Source organism: Mustela putorius, unplaced genomic scaffold (genome assembly GCF_011764305.1).
Source record: "Mustela putorius furo isolate JIRA1106 unplaced genomic scaffold, ASM1176430v1.1 tig00000450_pilon_pilon_pilon, whole genome shotgun sequence".
Classification (NCBI taxonomy): domain Eukaryota; kingdom Metazoa; phylum Chordata; class Mammalia; order Carnivora; family Mustelidae; genus Mustela; species Mustela putorius.
Genome location: NW_025421385.1, coordinates 4,902,320 through 4,915,138, shown reverse-complemented (window position 1 = coordinate 4,915,138; position 12,819 = coordinate 4,902,320).

Sequence of the window (12,819 nt, the reverse complement as noted above, 5' to 3'; positions counted from 1 at the left end):
CGCGTCGGAAAACCTTAGGCCGGCCCCCTCCCGCGTGTTCTAGACTCCAGGGCGGCCTGTGGCACCTGCCCGCGGGCGCGTTCACTCACATCACGCTCCTGAAGGGAAGGTGACATTCAGGGAGCGGGGCCCGCATTTCCGAATGGGACAGACGGCCACGCGCCTGCTCGCCCGCAGCCCAGCGGAAACGGTCGAGGACCGAAGCCAGGGATCCCGCCTCTTGCAAGTGGGGAGGCTTCGGCGACCAGACACACGCACCCCGACCTCTTCCGGCTGAGGGGAACAGACACCCACAGATGATGTCCCTCAACCCATGCCCCCGGGGATGCACCGGCTCGGCCTTCCCCACCAGCCCCGACTTAGAGGCGCGGGTTTCTCGCCGGACTCGGGCTCTCTTGGGGCGACTGTCCCCCGCCCCCGCACAGTGCGCTCTCGTGTCTTTATTGTTTCAGGCATTTGCTAAAGACAAAATAAAACGGAAAACGGACCGGGGCACGTTCTGAAAATCGTCTTCTGTGGAATTCTAGAATCCCACGAGCGGAGAGAGTCTGCAGAGTCCGTCCACCTGCTGAAGGCTGACGTGGCGCGCGGGGACACAGAACGTCCGGACGGGGAGCTGCCTCCCTCGTCCCCCGTGTGCTCGGTCCCCGGGTGAACCCGACACCGGGTGTCGGACGGCCGGGTCCGCCGACCGCGACGCCGGATCCACGGCCGCGTCACCGCACCGGCCTCGGATGCGTATTTCGCTTCTTGCTTCTCCCAGAGGCCGCCCACCTTTACCCTCTGTGGCTCGCGACGAAATTCCCTCCCTCGTCTGGTGGCCCCTTGTAGGGGCCGCACCCGTTTTCCTGCACAGTCATAAGGAACAGGGGGAGGAAGTGCTTTGCGAGGAGGCCTGGCCCCCACCCCCAAACCCCGGGGCCCAGGTTCCCCAGACCAGGGCCTCCGGGAGTTTTTCTGCTCAGGCCTGTGAATCTGGGAAGAGGGCTAAGTGGGTCCCTGGGGGCAGTCGGTGAGGCGGTGGCTCACGGCCCGAGCCCGAGACTCCCACTCGGGACTCATCACCCGAGTGGACGCCAATATTTCGGATGCATCTTGCTCTGGGGCTGGGGATCCGGACAGACAAGCCCCTCTGGGGGAGGTCAGCTCCGGGAGTGATCCCCGCTGGACCTCGAAAGTCCAGAGTTGACTATAGCATGATTTGAAAACTAGTATTGTTAACGTACCACTATATCGAGAACGAGGCAAATGTCACGTGCTTTATACTGGAAATTCATAAGAGTTTTTGGTAATAGGAAGTGAGCCAGTCTGTTTTTCTGAACAAAACATAAGCTATTATCTACCAAACCTGATTTTTGGCCTTGCTGTGTCCACTGTACGTGTTCTATCCTTATAAATCGTTTGTCACCTACTTCTGGGTCAGAGAAGTGAACATTCTAGCAAGAGTTGACCTCTTGGGAACTTATTTTATGCCACTGCACATGTTCATGGGAAAGTTAGAGAGGCCTAAAGACTTAGAAAATTCTCGGTATAATAAAATGAGCTTTATTCTCACCTTGACCTGCAACAATTAAAAATAAAAGTGTTTCTGTTGTTAGAAGCGTGACTATTTGGATCAGCTAAGGATTTGATCTCTCACTACTTCAAATTTCCTTTAGAAGAGATGTAGGTTGTTAACTAAAGATTTCCACTTGGTTCCGGTGATCCCCCACGTGCGGAGTCTGGAGGACAGCTGTGCTACGTAATGCACTCTCAACCACGGCCGGGGTAGGGACAGAAACAGTTTTCGTCTACAGCCCAATGGCAGCCCACTCTCCCATCTGATGGAGAGAGGACTGAGCTCCTAGTTACTTAAAAAAAAAAAAAAGTAATATTTTCGGGAAGCAGTTAGAAAGTACTGTCAACCAATCAGAATTGCTGATTAGAATCCAACACCTTGGGGCGCCTGGGTGGCTCAGTGGGTTAAGCCGCTGCCTTTGGCTCAGGTCATGATCTCAGAGTCCTGGGATCGAGTCCTGCATCCGGCTCTCTGCTGAGCAGAGAGCCTGCTTCCCTCTCTCTCTCTCTGCCTGCCTCTCCATCTACTTGTGATTTCTCTCTGTCAAATAAATAAATAAAATCTTAAAAAAAAAAAAAAGAATGCAGGTGTTCTAGAAATATTTTTCTCAGGCAAAAGGGTATGTATCCACCAGCAGCATGAGGGCTCTGTGTGTTCATGGCTCCTGCTCCTGCCGGTGGTTTGCACAGGTTACTTCAAGCTCCCATCTCGGATTTCTCCTGTTGTTCCTGGTGCCACATTAAAGGCATGTATTTAAACTGGAGTCACGGGGACCGGGAGCTTTGGAAGCTTTCCTACCCTATCATAGTCTTGAAAGAATGGAACATGCCTTCCTGAGCCTTGTGCCTACGTAAAGGGGGCGCCCAGGCCCCCTGCAGTGTTAAGCAAGATATGTTACAAGTTTCCTACATGATTAATGTAACTTGTGGCATTTTATAACTAAGCTGAAGTTTTCAAGTCTAATCCAGCTAAACTCTCCCACTGATAATGGGCATATACAACTCTGATGGCCTAAAAAGTCATGATTATTAAATGATATTTAAAACTTGTCCATCTGCATATGAAATTCTACTTTATATATTAAACATCAGTTTACATGAACAGAAAATTTCAAAGGTAAACACTCCCCACCTACACCTCCCCCTCCCAACAATTAGATTAGGATGCTGTCTCCCAGGCGGTTTTGCTCGCGTTACATGAACATTATTCGGACGAGGCATACACAGGGATCTGACGATCAGGGAGCGAGAGGAGAATGGCGGGCCAGCCGGATGCCAACAGCCTCCGCTGACGGCCCGGAAACCTTCACAGCCATGTTGCTCGGCTGCCTTCCATGCTGCCCTCGTACAGGGGACACAATCTGTAGGGACCCATTGTCTGAATTTTTATCTAAATTCAGGTAATTAACATATAGTGTATTATTAGTTTCAGAGGTAGTATTTAGGGATTCATCAGTTGCATACAACACCCAGTGCTCATCACATCACCTGTCCTCCTGAATGCCCGTCACCCGGTTACCCCACCCCCCACCCCCCACCCTCTAGCTACCCTCAGTTTTTTCCCTGAAGTTAAGAGTCTTCTTTGGTTTGCCTCCCTCTCTGATCTCATCTTCTTTTATTATTCCCTCCCTTCCCCCATGATCCTCTGCCTTGTTTCTTAAATTCCACATACAAGTGAGATCGTGTGATAACTGTCTTTCTCTGATGGACTTACTTCACTTAACATAATATGCTCAAGTTCCATCCATGTCGTTGCAAATGATAAGATTTCTTTTTTGATGGCTGCGTAGTATTCCAGTGCATGCGCACGTGCGTGTGTGTGTGTGTGTGTGTGTGTGTGTGTACACCACCTCTTCTTTCTCCATTCATCTGTCCTAATGTCTTTCTTCACCGACTAAACTTGCTGAGTTTCTCCTCTAAGCGCTACAGCTGGAGAAATGCAAGCAAACATGAACAAGCAGACAAAGCTGAAGGAGGCTTCCTGGATCGTGACTTTGTCTGTGTTCCTGCAGAGGAAAACCCTGCTGTGTCTTTACCAGGTCTCAGAACTGTGTCCACTCCTTTCTCAGGAAATGACAGGCTCTGCTCTCATGGTCAATAGTCAGAGGAGCGTGCGGCCGTGGAACCCTCCCCGGAGAAGCAGCGGGACGCCAGGAGGAAAGGCTGCTAGGTCACCTACCCTTTGTTGTTGAGGGGATGTGTGGGGGAAGCAGCCCTGCACAGGCTTTAACTTAACCAGCCCTGCTAGTCCACAGGGACCAGGCCAAGAGGCAGACATAGAAGCCAATCTTTGAATGCACCATGGACTTGGTCCAGACGGATGATCAGACACGGAGCATTAACACACAATCGAATATCTTAAACTCTTCTGTTGTCTGTGTGAGCACAGCTTCGTTTCACGAGAAACCTACCCCCTCTGAAAAAAAGGATATAAAAATGTAGTAATAACCATAGCATTCCCTGGAATGTTATGTAAATCTGTTCTTAAAGGACCCCGAGAGGGAAAGCCAGAGTGAGAAGGAGCAGGAGACTAGAATGGGGCCTGGTTACATGGTCACAGGAGAATTCGCGAGAACATTGATGACTAGACCAACCCCCTTATCCTTCTGTTCGGGGAGCTGGAGAGGAATGGGAGGGAGAAAGGGAGGGAAGGAGGTAAAACTGCTGGTGTCAGTGGTTTTTTTTTTTTTTTTAATTTTTACTTGTGTTCTCTTGGGTTCTTGGGTTTTATATATTATACTTCCACAGTTAAGCACGTGCCAGAAATATCGTTTTTTCTTTGAGTAGATTTGAATACTTGTCAGCAAACAAGAACCTTGTAATTGGTCTTGTAGAAACTTTCTGGCTCCAGACGGCAAAAGAGGGGTCTGGATAGGAGCTCAGTTATGGTGTGGAGGAGACAGGCTCGTATAAACACAAGATTAGAGCAGAAATAATTGCTATGAGTGGATTTCTTGGTTGGAAACCTGTTTTATTTTTTATTTTTATTTATTTATTTTTATTTTTAAAAGATTTTATTTATTTATTTGACAGAGAGATTACAAGTAGGCAGAGAGGCAGGCAGAGAGAGAGAGAGGAGGAAGCAGCCTCCCTGCTGAGCAGAGAGCCCGATGCGGGACTCGATCCCGGGAACTCGAGATCATGACCTGAGCCGAAGGCAGCAGCTTAACCCACTGAGCCACCCAGGTGCCCCTGGAAACCTGTTTTAAATAACAGAGGTGTGAAAATGGTGCCAGAGGTCACTGACTGGAATAGTGACATTGAGTTGGGAGTAAAGCTGAAGAAAATGTAGAAAATCAGCCATGTAGTCATGCTGGGAACATTTTTTTTTTTCTGGGGGAAGTGTCAGGGTCTTGGGAAAATTTCCTTTGCATGACACGAATTTAAGAGTACTGCAAAGCTACATGATGACTCCCTCCAGCAACACCGGGGAAGGAAGTGGAGAGAGCTTAGTAGGCTTGAACCCAAAATAGAAAAAAGGACACTGTTCACAATCCCATGGCATTGCACTGACGGCTACTTGCATTTTAAGTTTCTGTCCACTACTGAGACTCAAATTCAATATATTTGCCTCCCTTGTTCTGGATGTACCCTCAAAGCTACAGAAAAGGATGCTTGAGACCCACCAGATCCAACATGGAACCCATCAGCTTCCCATTCAGGTATTTTTACCTCACCATCCACTGGTTCCCATGAACCTGGAAGTCAGCCTGGCTCCTCTCTCCCAGACCCTCCACCTTCCAGCAGCCATCCTGTTGGTTTCCTCTTCTGTCCTCTTCCCCTACCCTCCACGCCCGCCATGTTGGTGCTGTGCCCCTGGGACACTTCCCCAGCGCCCTCCGGATAGCACCTCTGCTTCTGTCTGTCTCCAGCAACCCCTCCCCATGGCTCAGAAGACCTTCCAGGCTCGTGAATGCTGATGCCTGGGTTCTCCCACGCCCATCCCTCATTTTCTTTTGGAGTCCAGAGCCCAGAAAATTCCATTTTTGGCATTCTCTTCCTTTCTGCAAGCCTCTAATGTTCCAATTACAACTCAGCTCTGTGGACAAACTATAGTGACTACAGTTGTCTTATGCTCAAAGCAGCAATTCTACCAGATGGGCCTTTGAGATATTTAGCTCTTTCCTACAAAGCTCATAACTCTTCAGCAGCCACTGTAATCCCCTTTACCACCCCCTCTGTGCCCTCCTGTCTACTTCAGCCTCCCCAGGACCTGGAATCCAGCACTTCCTTCTTTGTGATATGTTCTTCTCCAAACCACCTCAGCAAAACAAAAGCCAGTGAGACAAACCATACTGACTGTTTCAGACTCACACACTGGAAGGTCTTCAACCCAACCCAGCCCACAGCTGGTCACTCTCCTAGAGATTCCGGGCAATGCTCTAACATCCTGCATGTTGACCTCCCCGCTGTCATCTCTCCCCACCCATTCCACCTTCATGCTCTAAACTGGAGTCCTACTTGAGTGACTGTTAGTCAGATAGTACACTCTTCCCCCTGCAAGCTTTAAGCACACTACCTGCTATTTCCTCTGAATACCACTATTGGCTTCCTACTTTTGCTGCCTAACCAGATCCTGTTTTTTTGTTTTGTTTTGTTTTTTGTTTTTTGGGGTTTTTTTTAGCAGTTCTGTCAGAAAGTCTTCTCTGAACTGCCAAACAGGTGTGTGGCCCCTTCCCGGTATCTCATGGCTCCCAAAAATCGGAATGGGAGTGTTGATGGCACTTTTCACCCTCTGCTGTGTCTGTCTCCAAGCCCACCTCCCCAGCATATCATGATATCCTTGAGACAGGAACCGAGTTATTCATCTAATATCATAGCACCTAGAATAGCTTCCAACAATTAAAAGATCATTAATAAAGGATTTTCCTAAACTGAATGACAGATTTTTGTTTATGGTAATACGGTTACTAGGTGGTAAAATATATGTTTCCACTGAAAATAGCAAGATATGTTGCATTAAATATATTGTCAAAATATTTTAATATTAAGCAGCATTGATAAGGAATTCTGTGGCCAAAATTTAGAGGGTTATATGAATCTAGTAGAGTAACTGGAGTTTTGAGACTGGCTCTTGCTAAGGAGTTATTTGATAAGGCAAGAAATCAAACTCTCAAACATATCACAGAGTACAGGATTCTCTGTAAGGCACAGAGTACAGGATCCAAGACCTGGACCAACCCAAGGTGGGGACTCCAAGAGGAGAACCTTGGTCTATAGAGCTGGATTCCTCAGTGCAAGGGTAACAGAGAAACACACAAAGGCTGACAGCACACAGAGGACCGCAAATAGAGATGCCGCTTGCAGCCTTGTGTCTGAGAAGTTTATCCACAAGCTGCCTTCACACCAATTTGTTGCCTGGCTTCAAACCTTCTGGATGGATTAAAAAGTCATCTCAAGCCAAATATTTAGTTTAAAGGTGTACCTTACTAGCACCTTCTAGGAACAAACAGAAATGTATCCTTTCAGGAAAAATCTTCCTTCATCCCAAGCCTCAGACTTGCCACAAATACAATCCCAAGAAAAGGAAATGCATAAGCAAATAAGGAAAGAAGACAGCATGCTATGTGTCTGAATATAAACACAGACAGAAATACAGAAGTGATAGTCACAAGGACTTCAGGTATGAGATGTACAAGACACACCGTATAATCCCTCTTTTTAATACATATAAGGAGATAAAAGACAGACGTAAAAATACATGCATAGAGGGGCACTTGGGTGGCTCAGTGGGTTAAGCCTCTGCCTTTGGCTCAGGTCATGACTTCAGGGTCCTGGGATTGAGCCCCACATCGGGCTCTCTGCTCAGTGGGGAGTCTGCTTCCCCTCTGCCTGCCTCTCTGCCTACTTGTGATCTCTCTTTCTCTGTGTCAAGTAAATAAATAAATAAAGTCTTTAAAAAATACATGTATAGAACATAAAACTATAAAGAATAACAAGGCACATATAATAGGAGACAACTAAAATGCTTATTAATGAAAATGTGTAAAAATTGTAAGTAAAATTGCAATGTACTGATTTGACAAAAGCTTGGATACTAATGAAGAGACAGTTAAAAAATTGTCCAGATGTATGGATTTATAGTGTGAATGATACGTTTTATATATATATATACATATATATGTATACACACACACACACACACGTTTATACTGTGAATGATATGTTAAGTGTGAATGAGACATTGAAAAATATGAAGGCTGAGCGACTTCCACTATAGTCAGAGTTTCAGTTGGAAAGAGAGCCGTCATTAGGCAAAGCCTGTAAGTGAAGAGACAATGGAGGAATTTCCAGAACTCATGAAAAACACCACATTGTAAATTCATATCAGTGAATAAAAAGAAATCCTGATGTTGACAAACTAAATGTCATGTTCAATCAATGAAGATCTATTTCAAGAATAAGTGTGAAATATATTTTCAGATTAACCAGAAGCAGGAAAGTTTGCCAAAAGGCACATACTAAAGGGAATTCTAAAATGTATATTTCAGGCAGAAGCCAAGTGACCCTTAGTGAAATATCTGAACATTTGCAAGGGAATTAAACATCACGAACAGCTGTAAATATGTGCGTCAATCTAAATAGACCTCGATCAGGTGAAATAATATTTTGGGGTTTACCAAAAGCAAGATCAAGTTAAATGCCCATCAATAGTATACACATAAGAAAGTGGTGAATGGAACCATTCAGATTAGGCTAGGTCATCCCAAGGAACAAGCAGCCCTAAAATGCCAGGGACTGAACACAATGAAGCTTTTTCTCTTAAACACCTATCCCCATGCAGCTTGGTGCATACTCACTGAATCATGAACATCCAAGGACCCAGAGTAATGAAGTCTCCATCTTGACACTTCTTTCTAGATTCATAATGGCAGAGGGAAAATGAGAAGAGAATCACTCACTGGTTGTCAAACACATCTGACCTCCTTCATCTCTGGTTGGCCGAAGCAGGGCACATGGCCACACACACATTCATAGCATGGGGTGGGGCGGGGGGGAAGGTGGGGAAGGCCAAACCATCACAAGACTAGCAGGAGGAGCAGAGAGGCTTAGGTAACAGCTCTAGTGACAAAGTCTTGAGTCTGTGGGGACCAGTGTAACAGGATTTCTTCAGAGAAGTTTGTGTTTATTTCTGCAAAGGTGATAGGACACAATGCAGGATCCATCAATAGAATGGTAACAAAGCATATATGTCCCATTCTTGAAGAGGGAAGACAGGGCGAGAAAAATAAAATAAAAAGCACAAAGTAAGGTAGTGGGTATAAACATAAACTTATCAGTTATAGTAAATGTAAATGAACTTAAAGCTCCAATTAAAACACAAAAGATTATTATGCTGGATTAGAAAAAATCTAGCTGTATGTTATTTAAAATACAAAAGACAAAGGGCGCTGGGGGGCTCAGTCAGTTAAGCATCTCTCTCTTCATTTTGGCTCAGGTCGTGATCTCTGGATCATGAGATCCAGCTCTGTGTGCAGGCCTCCACACTCAGTGGGGAGTCTGGTTGAGATTCTCTCTTTATTTCCCTCTTCCCCTCCCCCACCTGGTATGGGTGTGTGTATACATGCAATCTCTCTCTCTCTAAGTAAATAAAATAGATAAAATCTTTTAAAAAATAAGAAAAAATAGAAAAGACAGAGTTTGAAATTAAGAAGATCGCAAAAAAAAAAAAAAAAAAAAAACAAACCAAACAAAAACCAACCAGTATAATTCTAAGCAAAAGAAAGCAGGTGTTTCTATATTAATATCAGACCAAATAGAGTTAAGACAAAAAGATGTAGTAGAGATAATGATAAAGGTTTGTCAATAATTAATAATTTAAAAATCTGAGACAGATGCATAAAATAAAAATTTATCAGACGTATAAGGAGAATTGAGCGAAGTCACATTTAGACTGACAGATTTTAATGTCATTTTCTCATGAACCAATAAAACAAATATACAGAAAAGCAAGAGAAGATACAGGAAAAAGGTAGACTATTTGAACAATATGATTGAAAATATTGACCCAGTGCATCTACTTAGAACACCATACCTAACAACTACTGAATACAAATTATTAGCTGTTTACTGTGTCAAAATGGGTCTTCAAAAGTATGGAAATGTCCATGTTGTCTTTCCACAGTATAATTAGGCTAGAAATCAATAACAAAAATGTAACCAGAAATCTCCTGTGTGTTTGGAAATTAAGAAGCACACAAAGGAGGCTGCATGGGTCACATAAGGAAGAATGATGACAATCAAAATAATGATAAGATCAGAACAAAGAAAATTTTGAACTGAATGACAGCAGCAGCAGAACTGTGTATCAGAATGTCTATGATTTGACTAAAGCTCAGAATGGAGGGAAATGTACAGCCTTGGATGTTAAAGCTGCAAAGGAAGAAAGGCCAAATGACTGAGCCTCGTTTTATAGGGAGAGGTAAGGGGACATCCATATCTTCATGTCCCTCCTCCTAAAACCATGTGGGGCCACAAGGAAAATGTTTTCAAACACTTCAAATGTAGGCCTTTCAGTAACGCTATAAAACAGAGGAAGCCCACAGTTTCCAAAACATCAGTAAGTTTTGTGGAAAAAAAACCACAAGAAATCACTGTGACCAATCCAGATAGCCAGTATGATGTAGGTGTTCCCAGGAGGCCAGGGAAGTAGTAGATCCCAGGAATAAAGGGTTCCAACCTAGTTGGAGATTGGCAACAAAGGTCTCCAGATTAAGGAAATTGCCCATCATTCTAACAACACATGAAGTAGCCCCTTACATGAGAAACTAAGGGAAGCAGCCTATGAGCTGAGATGAGTACTTCGTGGTAAAATCCAGCTCAAATGAATGTGGATCATGAAAGGAAAGCATCTGCATCCATAGAAAAATAACATAAGAAAAAATAGAATTTAAGGCTTCACAGCAGAGGGGGAAAAAAATCAACAAGAAAGAAAAGAATTCACGGAGCAAAGGATACTTGACAAACAATATTCCAAAATGCATCTTAACAGAAAAATAACCCTATAGAGCAACTGAAACTCTGGAAGGAATCTTACAAAGCAGTTTTTTAAAAAAAATCAGAGATAACTGGAACTCAGAGAAAGTTTTAAGAACAATATAAAATCATTTCATACAGTAAAATATCCAAGGGAGAATAGATATCATGGAAACAAGGATAAATGATGGAGCTCATAAAAATGAGAAAGAAAGTGGGGAAAAATAGATTAATGGGATTGGAGGAAAAGGATAGATTCAGTACTATCAAAAAAGGTCCAACATTTGTATAACTGCTACACCCTAAGAAATAAAGTGACAAAATAGAACAGATAATTAAAAAACTCTAACTCCAGAAAATTTCTCTAAATTTGTTTTATTTGGGTAAAATGAGCCCAGTGTTTATATGGAAGAGATAAATTCTTAAGAATATTCAAGACAAAGGCTAATAGTGAGGGAGGACTTGACCCACTGGCTAGCTAAATTAGAAAGAGCTCACATCCCTTTGGGAGCTGCTTTGGGGATGGGATGGTGTATCTAGACATAGATCTCAAATATGTGTGGATTTAATATATGACAAAGTAACATTTCAACTCAGTGTCATTTCATAGATGGCAAGGTAGTATTTCAATTCATTTAATATACACTGTTCTGGCACAGTTGACCATCTATTTGTAAGAAAATATAAATAAAAATAATATATAAGATTCTTATCTTACATCGTAGAAAACCAAACTTGGATAAATTAAATGTAAAACATAAAAAATAAAAAATCATTAAAATACTTCAAGAAAAATAAATGACTATATTCCCAAGTCTGGGGTGAGAGAGAAAGGGTTTTATCTGGAATCCTTGAAAAGTAAAATAACATGGGTCGACTCATGTGACTATGTAAAAATTAGTAAGTTTTGCATTGGAAAAGAAAAATGAAGAACACTTAATAATGAACAAAAACATAGGCTAGGATTTAATCTCTATAATGTCTTACTACTTTTGTCAGGAAGGGTGCAAATAACCCAATAAAAAATGGACAAGAGACTTAGGCAATTCACAAAGAAGAAAAACCAAAGGGAAACAGTTTGAAAACATGACCAAATGCAAAATAAAGTGTCAGTGAGGTGACAGCCCCATGTGAAGGCAGTTCTGTTATCAAACAGTTGGTCATAAAGCGGAAGAGAAAAAAAACCCGGCAAACTTCCGGTGTGGAGGTAAGGATGGGGAACTTTTGTTCATTTCTCTTGGGAATGGAAAAATTCACAATTGTTTTGAAAAACAAATTGGCAATGGTTGTTAAAATGAAAATACATAAACCCTTTAATTCAGTGGTTCCGTTCATGACAGTCTATCCCACTGAAATACAAGGATCAATTTCTGGGAATACTTGCATGGGGGCATTAATTGCCACATCGCTCCTAGTGGCAAGACCAAACGAAGACCCAGAATCTGGGAAATGATTGAGTAATTCTAGTACAATCACTTGGAATATCAGGCAGCTGTTAATACAGGGAGTGAGTTAGAATTACAACAGGTGAATTGGAGGGATTTCTTATAAGGTATTGTTGAGTATCAAAAGCAAGATTCGAAAAACTATTATGTGATCTCCATTTGATAAATAATAATGAACCCTTCACTATATATGTATAGGTATATGCATCTCATAAATACATGTGAATACGATTATATAAGCGTTGAGAAGAATATTTAAAGATCTAGAATATTATGACAGAAGCCCACTGTTCCTACACTCATTGACCGCAACTTTTCTCAATGGCTTCTCTCTAGGTGTGGAAAATAAGAGGGCTCTACTCATGTAGAAAAGTTGATTATTCAGAGAGAAGGCTGCTGCCTTTCCTCGAGAGCTGCAATTTTAGCCAAGCTCAAGTCTCCCACTGTCAAGTTGACAGAAGAACATGTGTTGAGCCAGGAAGGGAAGAGTATAGAATTGCAACAGGCTTAGGAACTACATCTCGGAAACTGTTTTCAGTGTAATAGGCATATGGAAGAGGCTAAAAGTGAACATACCAGATACTCAAAAGGCTTATGAAGGAATGAGATCGCCAAAGGGTAGTTTGCACCTGGCCCAAGACGAGCTGGCTGTGAAGGGACCTGTGAGAACCTGAGCCTAAGACAAACTGGGTGCGCCCAACCTGCACCAGCATCCAGGGGATGTGAGCTCTGCAGCCACTGCAAGCCCCCTTCCCACGTGGTGATAATGGACAAGCCTTCCCAGAGGTCAAGCCAGGAGCCAGAGAGAACACTGGACCAGGGACTTCCTCCCAGAGAGCAG